The following is a 12,267-nucleotide window of genomic DNA, read 5'->3' on the forward strand; positions in this document are numbered from 1 at the left end:
AAATTTGATAGATTCAGATGAAAATTTTTCATTTCTTATCCTATTTAAAACAAGTAGTACCTTTTTAAAGTAGATTCAATTTTTTATCTTATCATATCCATATTCTCTCTTTTTTCTTTTCATAATAGATTCAATAATCTACCTTTTTTCATTTTTATATCTTCCCCCTTTTCTTTTTAGAGTAGATTCAATGATCTACCTCACATCTATATTCTCTTTTTTCTTTCTTTTTTTTTCAAAAAAAACCTCTGAATCTAATGTCTTTGTTCAGCTTTTTTCCTGACCATTAACAATTAACAACCTGTAAGCAACCATCATAAACAATGACAATATCCATAACTCATTAAACAACAAAAAAACCTCCCATCCCACCTCTTGGGAATGTGGGCGTTGTTTTCTTAAACTTACTTCCGGCTTTCTAGGGGTGAAGACATCTTTAGGGGATCCTGAAAATAAAATTTGGGTGTTAACTGCCAAGTCCTATATTTTTGTCCAGTTGCTGCATAATGAGAAAGTGCAGGGCTTGTTTCAAGTCCTTGTTCAAGTAGTCTGTCAGGCTGGATCATCTCAGCTAGCCATTTCAAATTGTCCTGAGTAGTTTGTAGTCTAAAGTCGATCTTTTGGTGGTGTTAATCAACTTAATGGTTTTCATCATAGTCCATGTAGAATCATTGTTGTGGAGTCCCATCATCCTTTTGAAGATTTCAAAATTGTTGTGAGGCATGGTTGTGGTTCCCTGCAGACTTTTTTTTTTTGTGCCTCCTCCATGGTTTGGAGTAATCACAGTCTGATGTCTGTCTGTCTGTCTGTCTTTTGAAACCATGAACATTCTTCGCTAGAAAAGGATATCTTCACAGCAATTTCTCCCCAAGATTTGTCTTGCCAAAATTTTCCAAACTGACCTTTGTCGATGCTTTCTTGTAACATGATGGTCTTGGAAATTCTTCTCTGAATAAGCAGTGGTAAACCCCCCAGGTAGCAGCATCACCAACATGAAGAGAAGCAGCCAGCATCACAGAGCAGCAGCTGCTACCTCCATGGTCCCACCACCACCACCACCACCACCATTTGTGGCTCAGCCCTGGCCGAAGCTTCTCTTTAGCAAGCCTCCTAGTACAGCCTCAAACTTGGGATCCTCCTGCCTATGCTTCCTTCAATAAATCCAACCAGTGTGCCACCACAACCAGCTACATGTAGCTCGGGTCTGAGCTGGGGCCTGCAAGGCCACAGGCAAGTAGCTTTTTCTCAAATTCATACCACAAATGTTGGGCACCAGATATAACACGAATTGTTAGAAGGTCTTATTAATAAAATCAAACCTGAAGCAAAGTATCGGGGTGAATGCTGGAAGATCAGAGGAGCAGAACAAGCCACAGCCACCTCACCTTACCAGTTCCTCAGCTGATCCTATTTCCTCAGACTGGAAGCCTCTGTGTCCTCATCCAGAATGAATCTCAGCTGAACTACTGCTCAAAAGCCTAAAAGCTTAACCAGCCCCTAGTTCCTTGTCCTCATGCCTTAAATACCTTTCTGCTTCCTGCTGTCACTTCCTGGAATTAAAGGCTCTTGTTACCATGCCTGGCTGTTTCCAATGTGGCTTTGAACTCACAGAGATCCAGAAGGATCTCTGCCTCTGAAATGCTAGGATTAAAGGCATGTGCTACCACTGCCTAACCTCTATGTTTAATATTATAGCTGTTCTGTTCCCTGACCCCCAGATAAGTTTATTGGGGTGCACAATATATCAAACACACACACACACACACACACACACACACACACACACACACACACACCTGATGAAAGTCCAAAGTCATTTGGCTTAAATGCCAGCAGGAGCACAATGTTTTATACACAGGCTCTAAAGGAGGAGAGACATTCCTGGCATTGGTACACATAAAAATAGAAGAGTTAAAAAGTGACTCAGATCAGGGAAGCAAGTAGGCTGATTGTAGATCCTCCAAACTTCTTTATGCCTTCACTGCTTTATCCCAGACCCCAACTCCTGCATGCACACCCCTGGAACTTGCAGGTCACTCCAGCCAGGCAAGCAGGCTAACTTGCTTACCATTTCTTCCTTCCTCCAAATACAAGCCCTAAGTCTCACCCTCATCTTTATAGCAGACTACCTGCTGCAGCCTGCCTCACTCTCTGTCCCCATTCGTAGGAGATTAAGCAGATCCTTGGGGATTGCCCTACTTTTTCCCTCCTGTGAACATCTTCATCCTCCATTCTAGCTCTTCCTCAGTCCTAGGTATCAACTCCCAACACCTAGAAACACATGGTACCCAGAACTCTCAGTGGCCACTCCTAGAAGGTTCCCAGAAGCATCCCCTTCCAGGAAAAATACAATTACCACACTCTCCTAAGAGACAGAGAGAGCAACAGAAATCAAGGAATGGAATAATCACCAAACAAAGACAGAACATTTATCAGCATCTAGAATTATAATCATCCCTAAACTAGATGCCCAGATGCCAGTATAAGAAATCAGTAAGTGTCCCATCCACTCTGGAACTCCCATCTGGACCAGAGGTGAGTGCCTGGGGTCATAGCCAGAGAGGCAAATGCACCTGGGTCCCACCGCTGAACACAGGCCATCCCCGGACGAACTGACCAACCTGGCCCCAGTTTCCGGACAATCAGTGGGCCCTGCGGGAAGGCTCCCCTTTTCCAAGACTGCAGGCAGACCCTGAAGTCTCCACACCCTGCCCCCACACCCATCTGCCAGAGACCCAGCCACTTCCTGAGAATCAGAGACCAGCCCCAAGCTTCCATCCTGCCCTGGAACTCCAATCTGGACCAGAGACTAGAGGAACTCCCATCTGGACAAGAGGAGCTCCCATCTGGACAAAATAAGGAGACCCCAAGGACTTCCCCAGACTCAGAGTCCAGCCCCCCAGCTCCTATCTGGCCAGCACTCTCATCTGGACCAGCGCTCCAATCTGGCCCAGAGCTTCCATCTGGACCAGAGAGAGGCTCCCTAAATCTGTCAGCTCTCTCTGGACCAAGTACACTGATAAGACCAAGAACTAATCCAAGAGGAGATGGACACACGTCAAGGCAGAAGTACATACAACAAAATAAAGAGCAATACAGCATCACCAGAACCAAGACCTTCCCCAACAGCTAGACCTGAACATCACGGAACGGAAGAAGAAGAAGAAGGAGGAGGAGGAGGAGGAGGAGGAGGAGGAGGAGGAGGAGGAGGAGGAGGAGGAGAAGAAGAAGAAGAAGAAGAAGAAGAAGAAGAAGAAGAAGAAGAAGAAGAAGGAGAAGGAGAAGAAGAAGAAGAAAACAACCTTATAAGTAACATCATTAAGAGGCTAGAGTCTTATATAGAAGAAATCAAAAATAAAGTAGAGGAACAGACAAATAAAAAATGGGAGGAACGCTATAAAAAACTAGAGGAAAGGACAATTAAAGCAGAAGAAAACAATAAGTCCTTGAAGGAAAAACATGGAAAAGCAAGGGAGACAATACAAGACCTGAAGAGGGAAATAGAAAAAATGAAGAAGACACTAGCAGAAGGAATGCTGGAAACAGAAATAGATCCATATCTGTCACCATGCACAAAACTTAAGTCCAAGTGGATCAAAGACCTCAACATAAATTCAGTTACTCTGAACCTGATAGAAGAGAAAGTAGGAAGTAGTCTTTAATGCATTGGCACTGGAGATCACTTTCTAAATATAACACCAGTAGCACAGACACTGAGAGAAACAATCAATCTGTTGAAACTGAGAAGCTTTTGTAGAGGAAAGGACACAGTCAACAAGACAAAGCGACAGAATGGGAAAAGGTCTTCACCAACCCCACATCTGACAGAGGGCTGATATCCAGAATATATAAAGAACTCAAGAAATTAGACATCAAAATGTCCAACAGTCCAATTAAGAAATGGGCTATAGAACTAAACAGAGAATTCTCCACAGAGGAAGTTCAAATGGCTGAAAGACATTTAAGGAATTGCTCAACATCCCTAATTATCCAGGAAATGCAAATCAAAACGACTCTGAGATACCACCTTACACCTGTCAGAATGGCTAATATCAAAAACACAGAAGACAGCTTGTACTGGAGAGGATGTGGAGCAAGGGGAACTCTCCTCCACTGCTGGTGGGAATGCAAGCTTGTACAGCCACTTTGGAAATCAATATGGCACTTCCTTAGAAAATTGAGAATCCATCTCCCCCAAGACCCAGCTGAAGTACTCTTGGGCATATACCCAAGGAATGCTCAATCATACCACAAGGGCATTTGCTCAACTATGTTCGTATCAGCTTTGTTTGTAATAGCCAGAACCTGGAAACAACCTAGATGCCCTTCAACTGAGGAATGCATAAAGAAAATATGGTACATATACACAATGGAGTACTACTCAGCAGAGAAAAACAATGACATCATGAGGTTTGCAGGCAAATGGATGGATCTAGAAAAAATCATCCTGATTGAGACTCAGAAGCACAAACACGGTATGTACTCACTCACAGGAGGATACTAGATGTAAAACAAAGATGACTAGACTGCTACACAAATCCAGGGAGGCTACCTTGAAAACGGGACCCTAGGAAAGACCCAGGGATCACCCAATGACAGAGAAATGGATGAGATCTACATGAACAGCCTGGACTACAGTGGGAGTAATGAAGGGCAAGATTTGAGGGAAAGAAAGCTTAGGGTAGCAGGAGACCCCAGCTGGATCAAGAACAGAAAGGGAGAATGAGGAATAACAGACCATGATAAATGAAGACCACATGAGAACAGGAATAGGCAGAGTGCTGGAGAGGTCCCCAGAAATCCACAATGATATATCTTCTGTAGACTGCTGGCAATGGTTGAGAGAAAGCCTGATCTGACCTATTCTGGTGATCAGATGACTAAACACCCTAACAGTCGTCTTGGAACTATCATCCAATAACTGATGGAAGTGGATGCAGAGATCTTCAGCCAGGCACCAGGTGGAGCTCCAGGTGTCCAACTGTCAAGAAAGAGGAGGGACTACAAGAGCGTGAATTGTTGAACCCAAGATTGCAAAAAGCATAGGGACAAATAGGCAATCGAATGGAAGCACATGAATTATGAACCAATGGCTGAGGAGCCCCCAGCTGGATCAGGTCCTCTGGATAAGTGAGACAATTGAATAGCTTGATCTGTTTGGGAGGCACCCAGTCTGTGGGACCAGGACCTGTCCTTAGTGCATGAGCTGGCTGTTTTGAACCTTGGGCTTACACAGGGACACATGCTCAGCCTGGAAGGAGGGGACAGGCCCTGCCTGTACTGAATCCACCATGTTTAAATGAATCCCCAGGGGTGTCTTGGTCCTGGAGGAGATGGGAATTGAGGGGAGGTGCTGGGGGGAAGGTAGGGGTGGGGGCGGGAGGGGGGAGGACAGGGGAACCCATGGCTGATGTATAAAATTAAAACACATAATAATAATAAAATAAATTTTAAAAAAAAACATGAAAAAACATAGAAAATAGATTTAAAAAAAAAGAAATTAATAAGTAACAGCCAGGATAATGTCTCCACTAGAGCCCTGCAACCCTGCCACAGCAGGCTCTGAGAATTGCAATATAGCTGAAGCACAAGATGAGGATCTTAAAATAGCCTTTATGATAGAGGTGCTTAAAGAGGAAATGAATACACCCTTTAAAGGAGTCTAAGAAAACATAATCAACAGTGGAAGGAGATGAATAAAAGCAGTTCAAATCCTGAAAGTGATAATAGAATCAATAAAGAAAACCCAAACTGAGGGAAATCTGGAAATGAAAAATCTAGGAATTTGAAGAGGAAGCCCAGGGCCAGCCCCACCAATAGAATACAAGAATTGGAAGAGATAACTTCACGCTTTGAAGACAAGATGGATATCTTGGTCAAACAAAACATTAAATCTAAAAATCTCCAGGTCCAATACACCCAGGAAATCTGTGACACTATGAAAGGACCAAAATATATGAGTAATAGGAATGGAGGAAAAAGAAGGAATCCAGGTCAAAGGTTCAGAAAATATTTTCAACAAAGTTATGGGAAAAAAAATATTTCCCAACCTAAAGAGGGAGGTGCCTATCAAGATAGAACACACAGAACATATGGAACAACAAATAGATTGGACCAGAAAGGAAATTCCTCATGGCACATAATAACCAAAACAATAAATATAAAGAAAAAAAGAATGTTAAAAGAATATATAAGATTTACACTTGACTTCTCAATGGAGACTCTAAAAGCCAAAATGGCCTGGGCAGATGTTCTATAGACTCTGAGACCATAGATGCCAGTCCAGACACCTATACTACAAATCTTTCCCACAATAGATGAGGATGATAAAACCAAATTTAAGCAATATCTTCCTACAAACACAGTTCTGCAAAAGGTACTAGAAGGAAAACTTCAATCTGAAGATGTTAACCACACCCAAGAAAACACAAGGAATAAATACTACCAGTCAAGTAAATCAGAAGAGAGGGGGAAGAAAACACACCACGGGAGCAAAATAACAAGAAGCAACAAACACTATTCATTGATATTTCCCAACATCATCAGTGGTGTCAGTTCCCCATTAAAAGGACATAGACTAACAGAATGTATGGGACAGCAGGATTCAGCATTCTACTGCATCCAAGAAAAACACCTTAATATCAAGGATAGATTTCACATCAGGGTAAAAAGATGGAAAAAATATTCCAAACAAATGGATCTAAGAGCTAAGACAGTGTTGCCATTGTAATAGCTAACAAAACAAACTTCAAACCAAAACAAAAGAGATAGATAAGGACACTACATACTCATCAAAGGAACAATCTTAAAAAAGGATATTGCAATTATTTAAATCTATGTCCCAAACACAAGGACACCCAAGTTCATAAAACAAACACTACTACAGCTTATATCACATATTGACCCTCACACAGTGATAGTGGAAGACTTTAATACCCCACTCTTAACAATAAACAGATCATCCAGAAAAAAAAACTAAATAGAGAAATGCTTGAGTTAAGTGATGTTAACTCAAGATGTTAAATCAAATGAACCTAACATTTCACCCAAATACAAGAAGAATATACCTTCTTCTCATCATCTCATGGGACTTATCTCACCATTTCATGTGGACCAAAAGTAACCACATACTTGGACCAAAAAAAAAAAAGTCTTAACAGATACAAGAAAATTTGTGGTGATACTTTATTTGTGTGTTAATAAATAAAGTTTGCCCGGAGATCAGAGGTCAAATAGCAAGGCAGGAACAGAAGTCAGGTGGTGGTGGTAGCTGGAGTTTTTTTCTCCATCTCCTGCCAAGCTCCCACAGTCTCACAATCCACATATAAAATAATTATTCAGACACTTATATTACTTATAAACGGTATGGCCATGGCAGGCTTCTTGTTATCTACGTCTTCTATCTTAAATTAACCAATTTCTATTAATCTATAAGTTGTCACATGGCTTGTGGCTTACCGGTACCTTACATCTCACTTGTCATGGCAGCGGCTAGCAGGTCTCCCCTCCTCAGCCTTCCACTTCCCCCAATTCTCTTCTGTTTGTCCCACCTATACTTCCTTCCTGGCTACTAGCCAATCGGTGTTTTATTTATTACCCAATCAGAGCAACACACCACACATAACATACAGAACTTCCCACAGCAGGTGGTTGTACATGCCCTTACTCACATGGCAAGCAGTCTCTGTGTGGTCAAGGACACAGCCAAGCATGGTGACATGTGCCTTTTTTTTTTTTTTTTAGTCAATTAAACTGATGAACTTTATTGGGGTTAAAACTATAACAAAGTTCATCCTAAAAGATTTTGCAATGCAAAAATCTTCCACTCAATATTTAATTTGAATGCTGGAAATTATAGGCAATTTTGAAAGCAGACTCACATTCATAAAACTTTATACATCATTTGAACTAACATATATGTTTATACTACTAAAATCAAACATGCATTGCCTTCACACATTCCTGTATCATGATTTTTGTATAGTACATTATATAACACCACATCAGATGCATTTTATCATACACTTGATCCATTTTCCTTGGATTTCTGATCTCTGTCTTCATTCTTTATGTCATCCTTTTGAGGACAGTGTGGATATCATCCATAACTGTGGATAGGTTTCTGAGTGTTTTATTCATTTGGTTTTCAAATTACAAATTCATGTTTTCTGAAACCTTCAAGTTTTCTTGTAACTGACCAAGGTCTTTTTTGACCTCTCTGAGTTCACCAGAGAGGTTTTGTTAGAATTCTCCAAGTTTAATATAGTTTTTCCATCTTGATCTGTTTTTCCTTCTAATAACTGGAGCTTCTGTTCTACCTCAGCTCTTACCTTTTCACTCTTTTCCAATTTTTGTAAGAGACTTCCAACGTCCACCATTGCACCATTGTACATGATAAGTCCTACACTTTCTTCTCCATCTTCTGATTCCTGTTTTACTGTCAGAGTTGGAAGTAATAATCTGTTTCCTAGCATGTCTTCCTGCAATGATTCCGACTCTTCCTGGTTTTCTTCATCTTTCGAGGTGTCTGTTAGTTTCCGATAAAAGCATGATTCTCAGAGTACTACTTTATTGAGAAGTTTCTTTACCTGAGCCCGAGAAAGATGCAGTCCAAGAGTGTATAGTATTTCTTCCAAATCCTTTTCAAGAAGGTAACCACAATGGCTTTGATCAAAATAAACAAAGGCCATCAGTAGATCCCTGTTCACTGTGACCATCTGAGTCTTCTCTTTTTTCTTGTCTTTAGAGGGCCTCTCCTTGCAGTAGCGGCTGACATCTCTCTTGTCATCTTGCTTGTTCATTTCTTCCTCTTCCCTATCATCTTCTTCACCCTCAGCGTCTTCTGCCTCCATTGGGTCACACTCATCCTGATGATTATCTTCCTCAGTTTCATCGTCATCTTTAGAATCCTCTTTTCTTTTTTCTTCCTCTCATCTCTGTCTTCTTTTTTGTCTTTATCATCACCTGATTTTCTCCGTTTTGGTTTTGAATCATCAGTATCATCATCTCTTCTTTTTTATCTTTTCTCTCGTCTTTTTTGACTTTCTTCTCCTTTTCTTTCTTGTCCTCTTTCTCAGGAAGAGAGAGTATTGATTTGTATATTCTGACTCCAAAATCTCTTTGAAGCATTTCATTGAAAAGTTCTGCAAACAATGAAACCTCAAATGAATGTTCTTTGTTATCTTCCAATCTGCAATCCAAAAGGACACTCAAAGACATAATGTCGCAATCAAAGTTGCCAGTTTTTGCAGCCCAGTTTGGATGGACAATGATGGCTGGTTCATCAGGCAAAATGTACCTTCTTTCTTGATGCTGCCATTCCATTTCCTCTTGTTGCTTTCTCTCTTCCTCCTCTTTATCATCCTCAGACCTCCTACCATCCTCATCTTCCTCTTCCTTCTCAGACTTCTCTAATTCCTTCTGCTCTTCTTTCTGTTCTTTTACTTTAAGCTGTTTTGTCAAGCTAGCTATTAACTGGGATTTTCGTCCTTGGGGACTAAGAGCTCGACTTTCTAATTCTTTTCAGAGATCATTTACCTTCATTGCCTTTGGATCAAGTTTGGACCAATGGGTAGGAATGGAGATTTCTTTAACTTCACTATCATCCTTCTCTTCTTCATCCTGTTCTCCATCAGCCTTCTTGCATTCACCCTGAAGCTTCTTGACCAGCTGCTGCTTGTATCTTCGGGAGAGGGTTTCCCACTCTGAGCAGGTGGGAAGGCAATGCCAAACATCCAGGAAAAATAAAACCACTGTGTGGTGGTATTGTGTTCCCCAAAATATTGTGTGTTCCCTGAAATAAACATATCTGGGGTCAGAGAACAGACAGCCACTAGAATAAAGCCAAAAATGGTGGCTAGAAAATAGGAAGAGTAAGCCCTAATAGAAGTTGGGCGGTTGTGGTACACACCTTTAATCCCAGCACTTGGGAGGCAGAGCCAAGTGGATCTCTGAGTTCAAGGCCACTTTAGAATCAGCTAAGCATGGTGACCCATGCCTTTAATCCCAGAAACCCAACCTTTAATCCCAAGGAGTGGGGGCAGAAAGAGAAAAGTATGTAAGGCGTGAGGACCAGGAATTAAAGGAGAAAAAAGCATGTAGTTAGTTAAGCATTTGGCTGGAAAAGTATTCGGGCTTTGGAACAACATAGTCCAGCTGAGAGCCATTGGGATGAGGACTCAGAAGCTTCCAGTCTGAGGAAACAGGATCACCTGAGGAACTAGCAAGGTGAGGTAGCTGTGGCTTGTTCTGTGTCTCTGATCTTCCAGCATTCATCCCAATAACTGGCCTCAGGTTTGATTTTATTATCAAGACTCTTTAAGATTCCTACTACACCACTGAGCTGGAACTGTATGCCCCTTGTGGGTCTCCTCAGGGCAATGGTAGCAAATCTCTGCAAAATGGTACCATTGTGTGCAGACACTTAGATCAATGCCTGTCAGAGCCTTACAACAACAAATGGCAGTCTTAATCAACACAGAGGGGTCTTTTTCTGGGTTTGGTCCATCCAACAAAGGAGACCAGTGACCTCCAATAGCCATGGCTTCATCCTTGCCTTTCATGCCCACTAGAAACTTGACAAGTCTAGCAGGATGCTGAAATCCATCACGAAGTTCTTTTGGGCCTACAGCAAGAGCACATGACTTACGATACAAATCCTCCATACTAGGGCTAGCCATCAGCATTACCTTTGCACTGTAGAGGTGGTCAGCATCAGGTGGATCAAGAACAGCCATATTTTTTCCTAAGGACTCTATTTCTCTGTGCAATCACATAAAAATTGCAGTAATTCCCCAGTTGAAATGGTCTTATCTTGACCGAGGGAAAGCATCCACCCATGTAAACTGAACGTCGAAAAAGTCACTGCAGTCTGTGTTAACTGATAGTTTGCTGGCATTCGTGTGGTAAGGCCTGCTGCCACGAATGCAGTCTGCTGGGTATAAATGGTGGGAGACGCTCTCAGAAGTGATGGCTGTTGGACACCCAGTGCAGCTGGTTGTGATACCGCAGTGGCTGTAAACCGAGTAGCCCATGGCGGATTCTTCTGTCTTCCAAACTGACCCATGATGGAAGGAGGTTAAACCTTCACATGTTTCTCTTCTATAGCAGATATCTGAGTCAGGCTGGTTTAACACCTAAGCCATTTCAAAAGCCGTCAAACTGGGCGAATGCACCAAATTTTCCCCTTTCCTCCACGCCACACCTCCTCGTCCTCCTCCTCCTCCTCCTCCTCCTCCTCCTCCTCCTCCTCCTCCTCCTCCTCCTCCTCCTCCTCCTCCTCCCAGCTCTGGGAGGAACAGGTGGTGCTTGTGGAGGGACATTCGGCTGGCGGGCCTGTGCCTGCTCCCTGACTGACATGTGCCTTTAATTCCAGTACCAACCACAGAGACCTGGAGGTCTGTATAGACAGGCAGTGATGGGGAAGTCATGTGGCTGGGCTTAAAGCCAATGAGAAGGCAGAACAGGAAAACAATAAAAGCACAGTTTAGACAGGAAGAAGCTCTCTCCAAGCTACCACGTGGTGGTAAGAAAAACTAGTGACTATTCACTATTCCTCTGATCTCTTTGCCTATTAACCCTGTGTTTGGCTCTGTGTTTCTTATTTAAAAGTCGGTTTAGAAATTGGTTTACAAAAATTGAAGTAACACCTGCATCCTATCTGACCTCCACATATTAAAACTTGATCTCAACAACAACAGAAAGCCTACAAACTCATGGAAACTGAACAACTTTCTACTAAATGAGAAATAGGTTAAGAGAGAAATTAAAACCTTTTTAGAATTGAATGAAATAAAAATACAAAATAACCCAAATTATGGGACACAATGAAGCAAGTTCAAAACATTAAGTGCTTATATTAAAAAAAATCTTATACTAGTAAATTAAAGCACACTTAAACCTCTAGAAAAAAAGAAATACAAGGCAGTAAATAATCATACTCAGGACTGAAATAAATACAATAGAAATAATAAAAGCAAATATACAAAGAATTAATGAAACAAAGAGTTGATTCTTTGAGAAAATCAATAAGATTAACAAACTCTTAACCAAATTAACTTGAGAGAGAAAAATCTAAATTTTCAAAATTATAGATGAAAAATGGACATAAAATAGACACTGAGGAAATCCAAAGAATCATAAGGACATAGTATAAATCAACTGACAAATAGAAACATCTAAAAGAAATGGATAGTTTTCTTGATACATATAACTTACCAAAGTTAATTTAAGATCAGATAAGCATTTTAAATAGACTTACAATCCCCC

At 41.3% G+C, this 12,267-nt stretch overlaps 1 pseudogene; it reads right to left on the reverse strand.

The window, feature by feature from the left end:
• Positions 1-8,013: 8,013 nt before the first annotated feature.
• LOC118586222 lies at positions 8,014-11,033 on the reverse strand (annotated as a pseudogene).
• Positions 11,034-12,267: the final 1,234 nt, after the last annotated feature.

This window comes from Onychomys torridus, chromosome 6 (genome assembly GCF_903995425.1).
Source record: "Onychomys torridus chromosome 6, mOncTor1.1, whole genome shotgun sequence".
Taxonomy (NCBI): Eukaryota; Metazoa; Chordata; class Mammalia; order Rodentia; family Cricetidae; genus Onychomys; species Onychomys torridus.